Below are 11638 nucleotides of genomic sequence, written 5' to 3' on the forward strand. Positions count from 1 at the left end.
GCCTTGGCTTGCCCTAGCAGGGCATTGCTGGGTTGGGCTCCCTTGGCCTTTTGGGCGCCTTGGACGATGTCTTGCGAAGACCATGGGCACAAGGCCATGGCATATGGTGAGGAAAGGACCACGGTTGCCAAGGTTAGGCACCGGAATGCTTGGCCTTGGCTTGCCAAAGCAGGGCATTGCTGGGTTGGGCTCCCTTGGCCTTCCGGGCGCCTCTGACGATGTCTTGCGAAGACCATGGGCACAAGGCCATGGCATATGGTGAGGAAAGGACCACGGTTGCCAAGGTTAGGCACCGGAATGCTTGGCCTTGGCTTGCCAAAGCAGGGCATTGCTGGGTTGGGCTCCCTTGGCCTTCCGGGCGCCTTGGACGCTGTCTTGGGAAGACCATGGGCACAAGGCCATGGCATATGGTGAGGAATGGACCACGGTTGCCAAGGCTAGGCATATAGAGAGGAATCGCATTTTTGCCCGGATAGGCACCGGAATGCTTGGCCTTGGCTTGCCATAGCAGGGCATCGCTGGGTTGGGCTCCCTTGGCCTTCCGGGCGCCTTGGACGCTGTCTTGGGAAGACCATGGGCACAAGGCCATGGCATATAGTGAGGAATGGACCACGGTTGCCAAGGCTAGGCATATAGAGAGGAATGGACCACGGTTGCCAAGGTTGCGCAAGTTTTGGGCATTTTTTGCCCGGATATGCCCAAGTATGCCCCGATAGGCCCGTTACGCCCCGGTATGAACGCGTATGCCCGGATAGACTCGGTATGCCTTGGGATACATGCGTATGCCCCGATAGGCTTGGTACGCCCCGATATGCGCACGTGTGCCCCAGTAGGGCTCGGTATGCCCCGGTATGTACGCGTGTGCCCCGATAGGCCCGGTATGCCCCGATATGCACACGTGTGCCCCAATAGGGGTCGGTATGCCCCGGTAGGTACGCGTGTGCCCCGTAATGCACGTTTCGCTGATCTCCCCGCATGTCCCGCCCCTATATGTAATACTTACTTACTTACTTACTTTCTTTCTTGCTTGCTTGCAATGGTTGGGAGTGCCCGGCATGCCCCGCTGCAGAGACCAAGGGCGCAATGACTTGGCACCGCGGATGCCGGGACTCCGGCACTTCCCGTGGCACTGATGGTTGGTTCCAAAGACAAAAGGCCGTGCAAGGCCACCGCACCGCGGATGATTTTGCTCGTGCTGGCGCCTTTGTGTGGCCAAAGAACATGCGCGAATGCTCCTGTCGGAAGGGTTGGTGTCCTGGCCCCGTCGGGTGTCACGAATGCTCGGTTGCGAAGACCATGGGACCAAAGCCATGGCACGTCGGATGATGGCTCCAGCTGGCGCCCCGGCACTTTCTGTGGCATTGATGCTCGGTTTCAAAGACAAACGTGCGCAGGGCCAGGGGACCGCGGATGACTGCTCGTGCTGGCCTCGTTGGGCGGCATTGATGGTCGGTTGCAAAGAAAATGCGCGATTGCTCGTGTCGGGGACTGGCAAGCCAAGGCCAAGCGAGCCATGGCAACGCGGATGATGGCTCCAGCTGGCGCCCCGGCACTTTCTGTGGCATTGATGCTCGGTTTCAAAGACAAACGTGCGCAGGGCCAGGGGACCGCGGATGACTGCTCGTGCTGGCCCCGTTGGGCGGCATTGATGGTCGGTTGCAAAGAAAATGCGCGATTGCTCCTGTCGGGGCCTGGCAAGCCAAGGCCAAGCGAGCCATGGCAACGCGGATGATGGCTCCAGCTGGCGCCCCGGCACTTTCTGTGGCATTGATGCTCGGTTTCAAAGACAAACGTGCGCAGGGCCAGGGGACCGCGGATGACTGCTCGTGCTGGCCCCGTTGGGCGGCATTGATGGTGTGTTGCAGAGAGCATGTGCGATTGCAAGTGTCGGCCGGGTTTGGGTTCCCTTGGGCTTTCGGGCGCCTTGGACGCAGTCTTGCGAAGACCATGGGCACAAGGCCCCGTCCTGGCCCCTTGTTCGATTCGCTCTCGTCTTGCGCTTGCTTCCAAGGTCCTCCATGACCTTCCCCATGGCCTTGCTAGATCCCCCCCATGACGCATGACCTCTGTCCGTTGATTGGTTTTGAGTGCACACCATGCCCGGCTTGGCACCGTGTTGTCGCGTGAGTGGCATTTGGATCGTGCATGGTGGTGGGCTACCTGCCAATGCGCACAAGCCTTGCACACTAGCCTTGCGCACGAGCCTTGCACAAAAGCCTTGGACACAAGCCTTGCGCACAAGCCATGCATACAAGCCTTGCTCACAAGCCTTGGGCACTGGCCCATCGCACTAGCCTTGCACACAAGCCTTGCGAACTAGCCTTGGGCACGAGCCTTGCGCACTAGCCTTGGGCACTAGCCTTGCACACAACCCTTGGGCACTAGCCTTGCGCACCAGCCTTGCCCACAAGCCTTGCACAGCAGCCTTGCACACTAGCCTTGCATACAAGCCTTGCACACTAGCCTTGCACCCAGGCCTTGCTCACTAGCCTTGGGCACTAGCCTTGCGCACTAGCCTTGGGCACTAGCCTTGCACACAGACCTTGGGCACGCAGGCCTTGCACGCTAGGCATGCTTGGGCAAGCAGCTCCCGCAACAAGTCGGCGGGTGTAGGCATGGTTGGGCGCAGATCCCGCATCGTCTCGTCGCGTCTGGGCGCAAACCCGTCGCGTCTCGTTGCGTCTTCAGAAGTCGTCGCTAACAGCACCTTTGGTTGCCACTGGTGGTTAGGCGGGTTGGTTGCGCAAACCCTATAGGAGGGTGGCATGCTGCGGGGCGCTGGAATGCGCAGGTTTAGGGCGTTTTTGCCCGGATAGGCACTGGAATGTGCTGGTTTTGGGCGTTTTTGCCTGGACAGGCTAAGGAATGGGCATGCTTTGGGCGTTTTTGCCCGGATAGGCACTGGAATGGGCTGGTTTTGGGCGTTTTTGCCTGGATAGGCTAAGGAATGGGGCATGCTTTGGGCGTTTTTGCCCGGGCAGGCACTGGAATGCCTGGCCTTGGCTGGGCATTGCTGGGTTGGGCTCCCTTGGCCTTTCAGGCGCCTTGGATGCTGTCTTGTGAAGACCATGGGCACAAGGCCATGGCATATAGTGAGGAATGGACCACGGTTGCCAAGGTTGCGCAAGTTTTGGGCATTTTTTGCCCGGATATGCCCAAGTATGCCCCGATAGGCCCGTTACGCCCCGGTATGAACGCGTATGCCCGGATAGACTCGGTATGCCTTGGGATACATGCGAATGCCCCGATAGGCTTGGTACGCCCCGATATGCGCACGTGTGCCCCAGTAGGGCTCGGTATGCCCCGGTATGTACGCGTGTGCCCTGATAGGCCCGGTATGCCCCGATATGCACACGTGTGCCCCAATAGGGGTCGGTATGCCCCGGTAGGTACGCGTGTGCCCCGTAGTGCACGTTTCGCAGAACTCCCCGCATGTCCCGCCCCTATATGTAATACTTACTTACTTACTTACTTTCTTTCTTGCTTGCTTGCAATGGTTGGGAGTGCCCGGCATGCCCCGCTGCAGAGACCAAGGGCGCAATGACTTGGCACCGCGGATGCCGGGACTCCGGCACTTCCCGTGGCACTGATGGTTGGTTCCAAAGACAAAAGGCCGTGCAAGGCCACCGCACCGCTGATGATTTTGCTCGTGCTGGCGCCGTTGTGTGGCCAAAGAACATGCGCGAATGCTCGTGTCGGAAGGGTTGGTGTCCTGGCCCCGTCGGGTGTCACGAATGCTCGGTTGCGAAGACCATGGGACCAAAGCCATGGCACGTCGGATGATGGCTCCAGCTGGCGCCCCGGCACTTTCTGTGGCATTGATGCTCGGTTTCAAAGACAAACGTGCGCAGGGCCAGGGGACCGCGGATGACTGCTCGTGCTGGCCTCGTTGGGCAGCATTGATGGTCGGTTGCAAAGAAAATGCGCGATTGCTCCTGTCGGGGACTGGCAAGCCAAGGCCAAGCGAGCCATGGCAACGCGGATGATGGCTCCAGCTGGCGCCCCGGCACTTTCTGTGGCATTGATGCTCGGTTTCAAAGACAAACGTGCGCAGGGCCAGGGGACCGCGGATGACTGCTCGTGCTGGCCCCGTTGGGCGGCATTGATGGTCGGTTGCAAAGAAAATGCGCGATTGCTCCTGTCGGGGCCTGGCAAGCCAAGGCCAAGCGAGCCATGGCAACGCGGATGATGGCTCCAGCTGGCGCCCCGGCACTTTCTGTGGCATTGATGCTCGGTTTCAAAGACAAACGTGCGCAGGGCCAGGGGACCGCGGATGACTGCTCGTGCTGGCCCCGTTGGGCGGCATTGATGGTGTGTTGCAGAGAGCATGTGCGATTGCAAGTGTCGGCCGGGTTTGGGTTCCCTTGGGCTTTCGGGCGCCTTGGACGCAGTCTTGCGAAAACCATGGGCACAAGGCCCCGTCCTGGCCCCTTGTTCGATTCGCTCTCGTCTTGCGCTTGCTTCCAAGGTCCTCCATGACCTTCCCCATGGCCTTGCTAGATCCCCCCCATGACGCATGACCTCTGTCCGTTGATTGGTTTTGAGTGCACACCATGCCCGGCTTGGCACCGTGTTGTCGCGTGAGTGGCATTTGGATCGTGCATGGTGGTGGGCTACCTGCCAATGCGCACAAGCCTTGCACACTAGCCTTGCGCACGAGCCTTGCACAAAAGCCTTGGACACAAGCCTTGCGCACAAGCCATGCATACAAGCCTTGCTCACAAGCCTTGGGCACTGGCCCATCGCACTAGCCTTGCACACAAGCCTTGCGAACTAGCCTTGGGCACGAGCCTTGCGCACTAGCCTTGGGCACTAGCCTAGCACACAACCCTTGGGCACTAGCCTTGCGCACCAGCCTTGCCCACAAGCCTTGCACAGCAGCCTTGCACACTAGCCTTGCATACAAGCCTTGCACACTAGCCTTGCACCCAGGCCTTGCTCACTAGCCTTGGGCACTAGCCTTGCGCACTAGCCTTGGGCACTAGCCTTGCACACAGACCTTGGGCACGCAGGCCTTGCACGCTAGGCATGCTTGGGCAAGCAGCTCCCGCAACAAGTCGGCGGGTGTAGGCATGGTTGGGCGCAGATCCCGCATCGTCTCGTCGCGTCTGGGCGCAAACCCGTCGCGTCTCGTTGCGTCTTCAGAAGTCGTCGCTAACAGCACCTTTGGTTGCCACTGGTGGTTAGGCGGGTTGGTTGCGCAAACCCTATAGGAGGGTGGCATGCTGCGGGGCGCTGGAATGCGCAGGTTTAGGGCGTTTTTGCCCGGATAGGCACTGGAATGTGCTGGTTTTGGGCGTTTTTGCCTGGACAGGCTAAGGAATGGGCATGCTTTGGGCGTTTTTGCCCGGATAGGCACTGGAATGGGCTGGTTTTGGGCGTTTTTGCCTGGATAGGCTAAGGAATGGGGCATGCTTTGGGCGTTTTTGCCCGGGCAGGCACTGGAATGCCTGGCCTTGGCTGGGCATTGCTGGGTTGGGCTCCCTTGGCCTTTCAGGCGCCTTGGATGCTGTCTTGTGAAGACCATGGGCACAAGGCCATGGCATATAGTGAGGAATGGACCACGGTTGCCAAGGTTGCGCAAGTTTTGGGCATTTTTTGCCCGGATATGCCCAAGTATGCCCCGATAGGCCCGTTACGCCCCGGTATGAACGCGTATGCCCGGATAGACTCGGTATGCCTTGGGATACATGCGAATGCCCCGATAGGCTTGGTACGCCCCGATATGCGCACGTGTGCCCCAGTAGGGCTCGGTATGCCCCGGTATGTACGCGTGTGCCCTGATAGGCCCGGTATGCCCCGATATGCACACGTGTGCCCCAATAGGGGTCGGTATGCCCCGGTAGGTACGCGTGTGCCCCGTAGTGCACGTTTCGCAGAACTCCCCGCATGTCCCGCCCCTATATGTAATACTTACTTACTTACTTTCTTTCTTGCTTGCTTGCTTGCTTGCAATGGTTGGGAGTGCCCGGCATGCCCCGCTGCAGAGACCAAGGGCGCAATGACTTGGCACCGCGGATGCCGGGTCTCTGGCACTTCCCGTGGCACTGATGGTTGGTTCCAAAGACAAAAGGCCGTGCAAGGCCACCGCACCGCTGATGATTTTGCTCGTGCTGGCGCCGTTGTGTGGCCAAAGAACATGCGCGAATGCTCGTGTCGGAAGGGTTGGTGTCCTGGCCCCGTCGGGTGTCACGAATGCTCGGTTGCGAAGACCATGGGACCAAAGCCATGGCACGTCGGATGATGGCTCCAGCTGGAGCCCGGGCACTTTCTGTGGCATTGATGCTCGGTTTCAAAGACAAACGTGCGCAGGGCCAGGGGACCGCGGATGACTGCTCGTGCTGGCCTCGTTGGGCGGCATTGATGGTCGGTTGCAAAGAAAATGCGCGATTGCTCGTGTCGGGGACTGGCAAGCCAAGGCCAAGCGAGCCATGGCAACGCGGATGATGGCTCCAGCTGGCGCCCCGGCACTTTCTGTGGCATTGATGCTCGGTTTCAAAGACAAACGTGCGCAGGGCCAGGGGACCGCGGATGACTGCTCGTGCTGGCCCCGTTGGGCGGCATTGATGGTCGGTTGCAAAGAAAATGCGCGATTGCTCCTGTCGGGGCCTGGCAAGCCAAGGCCAAGCGAGCCATGGCAACGCGGATGATGGCTCCAGCTGGCGCCCCGGCACTTTCTGTGGCATTGATGCTCGGTTTCAAAGACAAACGTGCGCAGGGCCAGGGGACCGCGGATGACTGCTCGTGCTGGCCCCGTTGGGCGGCATTGATGGTGTGTTGCAGAGAGCATGTGCGATTGCAAGTGTCGGCCGGGTTTGGGTTCCCTTGGGCTTTCGGGCGCCTTGGACGCAGTCTTGCGAAGACCATGGGCACAAGGCCCCGTCCTGGCCCCTTGTTCGATTCGCTCTCGTCTTGCGCTTGCTTCCAAGGTCCTCCATGACCTTCCCCATGGCCTTGCTAGATCCCCCCCATGACGCATGACCTCTGTCCGTTGATTGGTTTTGAGTGCACACCATGCCCGGCTTGGCACCGTGTTGTCGCGTGAGTGGCATTTGGATCGTGCATGGTGGTGGGCTACCTGCCAATGCGCACAAGCCTTGCACACTAGCCTTGCGCACGAGCCTTGCACAAAAGCCTTGGACACAAGCCTTGCGCACAAGCCATGCATACAAGCCTTGCTCACAAGCCTTGGGCACTGGCCCATCGCACTAGCCTTGCACACAAGCCTTGCGAACTAGCCTTGGGCACGAGCCTTGCGCACTAGCCTTGGGCACTAGCCTTGCACACAACCCTTGGGCACTAGCCTTGCGCACCAGCCTTGCCCACAAGCCTTGCACAGCAGCCTTGCACACTAGCCTTGCATACAAGCCTTGCACACTAGCCTTGCACCCAGGCCTTGCTCACTAGCCTTGGGCACTAGCCTTGCGCACTAGCCTTGGGCACTAGCCTTGCACACAGACCTTGGGCACGCAGGCCTTGCACGCTAGGCATGCTTGGGCAAGCAGCTCCCGCAACAAGTCGGCGGGTGTAGGCATGGTTGGGCGCAGATCCCGCATCGTCTCGTCGCGTCTGGGCGCAAACCCGTCGCGTCTCGTTGCGTCTTCAGAAGTCGTCGCTAACAGCACCTTTGGTTGCCACTGGTGGTTAGGCGGGTTGGTTGCGCAAACCCTATAGGAGGGTGGCATGCTGCGGGGCGCTGGAATGCGCAGGTTTAGGGCGTTTTTGCCCGGATAGGCACTGGAATGTGCTGGTTTTGGGCGTTTTTGCCTGGACAGGCTAAGGAATGGGCATGCTTTGGGCGTTTTTGCCCGGATAGGCACTGGAATGGGCTGGTTTTGGGCGTTTTTGCCTGGATAGGCTAAGGAATGGGGCATGCTTTGGGCGTTTTTGCCCGGGCAGGCACTGGAATGCCTGGCCTTGGCTGGGCATTGCTGGGTTGGGCTCCCTTGGCCTTTCAGGCGCCTTGGATGCTGTCTTGTGAAGACCATGGGCACAAGGCCATGGCATATAGTGAGGAATGGACCACGGTTGCCAAGGTTGCGCAAGTTTTGGGCATTTTTTGCCCGGATATGCCCAAGTATGCCCCGATAGGCCCGTTACGCCCCGGTATGAACGCGTATGCCCGGATAGACTCGGTATGCCTTGGGATACATGCGAATGCCCCGATAGGCTTGGTACGCCCCGATATGCGCACGTGTGCCCCAGTAGGGCTCGGTATGCCCCGGTATGTACGCGTGTGCCCTGATAGGCCCGGTATGCCCCGATATGCACACGTGTGCCCCAATAGGGGTCGGTATGCCCCGGTAGGTACGCGTGTGCCCCGTAGTGCACGTTTTGCAGAACTCCCCGCATGTCCCGCCCCTATATGTAATACTTACTTACTTACTTACTTTCTTTCTTGCTTGCTTGCAATGGTTGGGAGTGCCCGGCATGCCCCGCTGCAGAGACCAAGGGCGCAATGACTTGGCACCGCGGATGCCGGGACTCCGGCACTTCCCGTGGCACTGATGGTTGGTTCCAAAGACAAAAGGCCGTGCAAGGCCACCGCACCGCTGATGATTTTGCTCGTGCTGGCGCCGTTGTGTGGCCAAAGAACATGCGCGAATGCTCGTGTCGGAAGGGTTGGTGTCCTGGCCCCGTCGGGTGTCACGAATGCTCGGTTGCGAAGACCATGGGACCAAAGCCATGGCACGTCGGATGATGGCTCCAGCTGGAGCCCGGGCACTTTCTGTGGCATTGATGCTCGGTTTCAAAGACAAACGTGCGCAGGGCCAGGGGACCGCGGATGACTGCTCGTGCTGGCCTCGTTGGGCGGCATTGATGGTCGGTTGCAAAGAAAATGCGCGATTGCTCGTGTCGGGGACTGGCAAGCCAAGGCCAAGCGAGCCATGGCAACGCGGATGATGGCTCCAGCTGGCGCCCCGGCACTTTCTGTGGCATTGATGCTCGGTTTCAAAGACAAACGTGCGCAGGGCCAGGGGACCGCGGATGACTGCTCGTGCTGGCCCCGTTGGGCGGCATTGATGGTCGGTTGCAAAGAAAATGCGCGATTGCTCCTGTCGGGGCCTGGCAAGCCAAGGCCAAGCGAGCCATGGCAACGCGGATGATGGCTCCAGCTGGCGCCCCGGCACTTTCTGTGGCATTGATGCTCGGTTTCAAAGACAAACGTGCGCAGGGCCAGGGGACCGCGGATGACTGCTCGTGCTGGCCCCGTTGGGCGGCATTGATGGTGTGTTGCAGAGAGCATGTGCGATTGCAAGTGTCGGCCGGGTTTGGGTTCCCTTGGGCTTTCGGGCGCCTTGGACGCAGTCTTGCGAAGACCATGGGCACAAGGCCCCGTCCTGGCCCCTTGTTCGATTCGCTCTCGTCTTGCGCTTGCTTCCAAGGTCCTCCATGACCTTCCCCATGGCCTTGCTAGATCCCCCCCATGACGCATGACCTCTGTCCGTTGATTGGTTTTGAGTGCACACCATGCCCGGCTTGGCACCGTGTTGTCGCGTGAGTGGCATTTGGATCGTGCATGGTGGTGGGCTACCTGCCAATGCGCACAAGCCTTGCACACTAGCCTTGCGCACGAGCCTTGCACAAAAGCCTTGGACACAAGCCTTGCGCACAAGCCATGCATACAAGCCTTGCTCACAAGCCTTGGGCACTGGCCCATCGCACTAGCCTTGCACACAAGCCTTGCGAACTAGCCTTGGGCACGAGCCTTGCGCACTAGCCTTGGGCACTAGCCTTGCACACAACCCTTGGGCACTAGCCTTGCGCACCAGCCTTGCCCACAAGCCTTGCACAGCAGCCTTGCACACTAGCCTTGCATACAAGCCTTGCACACTAGCCTTGCACCCAGGCCTTGCTCACTAGCCTTGGGCACTAGCCTTGCGCACTAGCCTTGGGCACTAGCCTTGCACACAGACCTTGGGCACGCAGGCCTTGCACGCTAGGCATGCTTGGGCAAGCAGCTCCCGCAACAAGTCGGCGGGTGTAGGCATGGTTGGGCGCAGATCCCGCATCGTCTCGTCGCGTCTGGGCGCAAACCCGTCGCGTCTCGTTGCGTCTTCAGAAGTCGTCGCTAACAGCAACTTTGGTTGCCACTGGTGGTTAGGCGGGTTGGTTGCGCAAACCCTATAGGAGGGTGGCATGCTGCGGGGCGCTGGAATGCGCAGGTTTAGGGCGTTTTTGCCCGGATAGGCACTGGAATGTGCTGGTTTTGGGCGTTTTTGCCTGGACAGGCTAAGGAATGGGCATGCTTTGGGCGTTTTTGCCCGGATAGGCACTGGAATGGGCTGGTTTTGGGCGTTTTTGCCTGGATAGGCTAAGGAATGGGGCATGCTTTGGGCGTTTTTGCCCGGGCAGGCACTGGAATGCCTGGCCTTGGCTGGGCATTGCTGGGTTGGGCTCCCTTGGCCTTTCAGGCGCCTTGGATGCTGTCTTGTGAAGACCATGGGCACAAGGCCATGGCATATAGTGAGGAATGGACCACGGTTGCCAAGGTTGCGCAAGTTTTGGGCATTTTTTGCCCGGATATGCCCAAGTATGCCTCGATAGGCCCGTTACGCCCCGGTATGAACGCGTATGCCCGGATAGACTCGGTATGCCTTGGGATACATGCGAATGCCCCGATAGGCTTGGTACGCCCCGATATGCGCACGTGTGCCCCAGTAGGGCTCGGTATGCCCCGGTATGTACGCGTGTGCCCTGATAGGCCCGGTATGCCCCGATATGCACACGTGTGCCCCAATAGGGGTCGGTATGCCCCGGTAGGTACGCGTGTGCCCCGTAGTGCACGTTTCGCAGAACTCCCCGCATGTCCCGCCCCTATATGTAATACTTACTTACTTACTTACTTTCTTTCTTGCTTGCTTGCAATGGTTGGGAGTGCCCGGCATGCCCCGCTGCAGAGACCAAGGGCGCAATGACTTGGCACCGCGGATGCCGGGACTCCGGCACTTCCCGTGGCACTGATGGTTGGTTCCAAAGACAAAAGGCCGTGCAAGGCCACCGCACCGCTGATGATTTTGCTCGTGCTGGCGCCGTTGTGTGGCCAAAGAACATGCGCGAATGCTCCTGTCGGAAGGGTTGGTGTCCTGGCCCCGTCGGGTGTCACGAATGCTCGGTTGCGAAGACCATGGGACCAAAGCCATGGCACGTCGGATGATGGCTCCAGCTGGCGCCCCGGCACTTTCTGTGGCATTGATGCTCGGTTTCAAAGACAAACATGCGCAGGGCCAGGGGACCGCGGATGACTGCTCGTGCTGGCCTCGTTGGGCAGCATTGATGGTCGGTTGCAAAGAAAATGCGCGATTGCTCCTGTCGGGGACTGGCAAGCCAAGGCCAAGCGAGCCATGGCAACGCGGATGATGGCTCCAGCTGGCGCCCCGGCACTTTCTGTGGCATTGATGCTCGGTTTCAAAGACAAACGTGCGCAGGGCCAGGGGACCGCGGATGACTGCTCGTGCTGGCCCCGTTGGGCGGCATTGATGGTCGGTTGCAAAGAAAATGCGCGATTGCTCCTGTCGGGGCCTGGCAAGCCAAGGCCAAGCGAGCCATGGCAACGCGGATGATGGCTCCAGCTGGCGCCCCGGCACTTTCTGTGGCATTGATGCTCGGTTTCAAAGACAAACGTGCGCAGGGCCAG

Source organism: Tasmannia lanceolata, unplaced genomic scaffold (genome assembly GCF_043159265.1).
Source record: "Tasmannia lanceolata isolate RefF3 unplaced genomic scaffold, GAP_Taslan_0.1 ptg000503l, whole genome shotgun sequence".
NCBI lineage: Eukaryota > Viridiplantae > Streptophyta > Magnoliopsida > Canellales > Winteraceae > Tasmannia > Tasmannia lanceolata.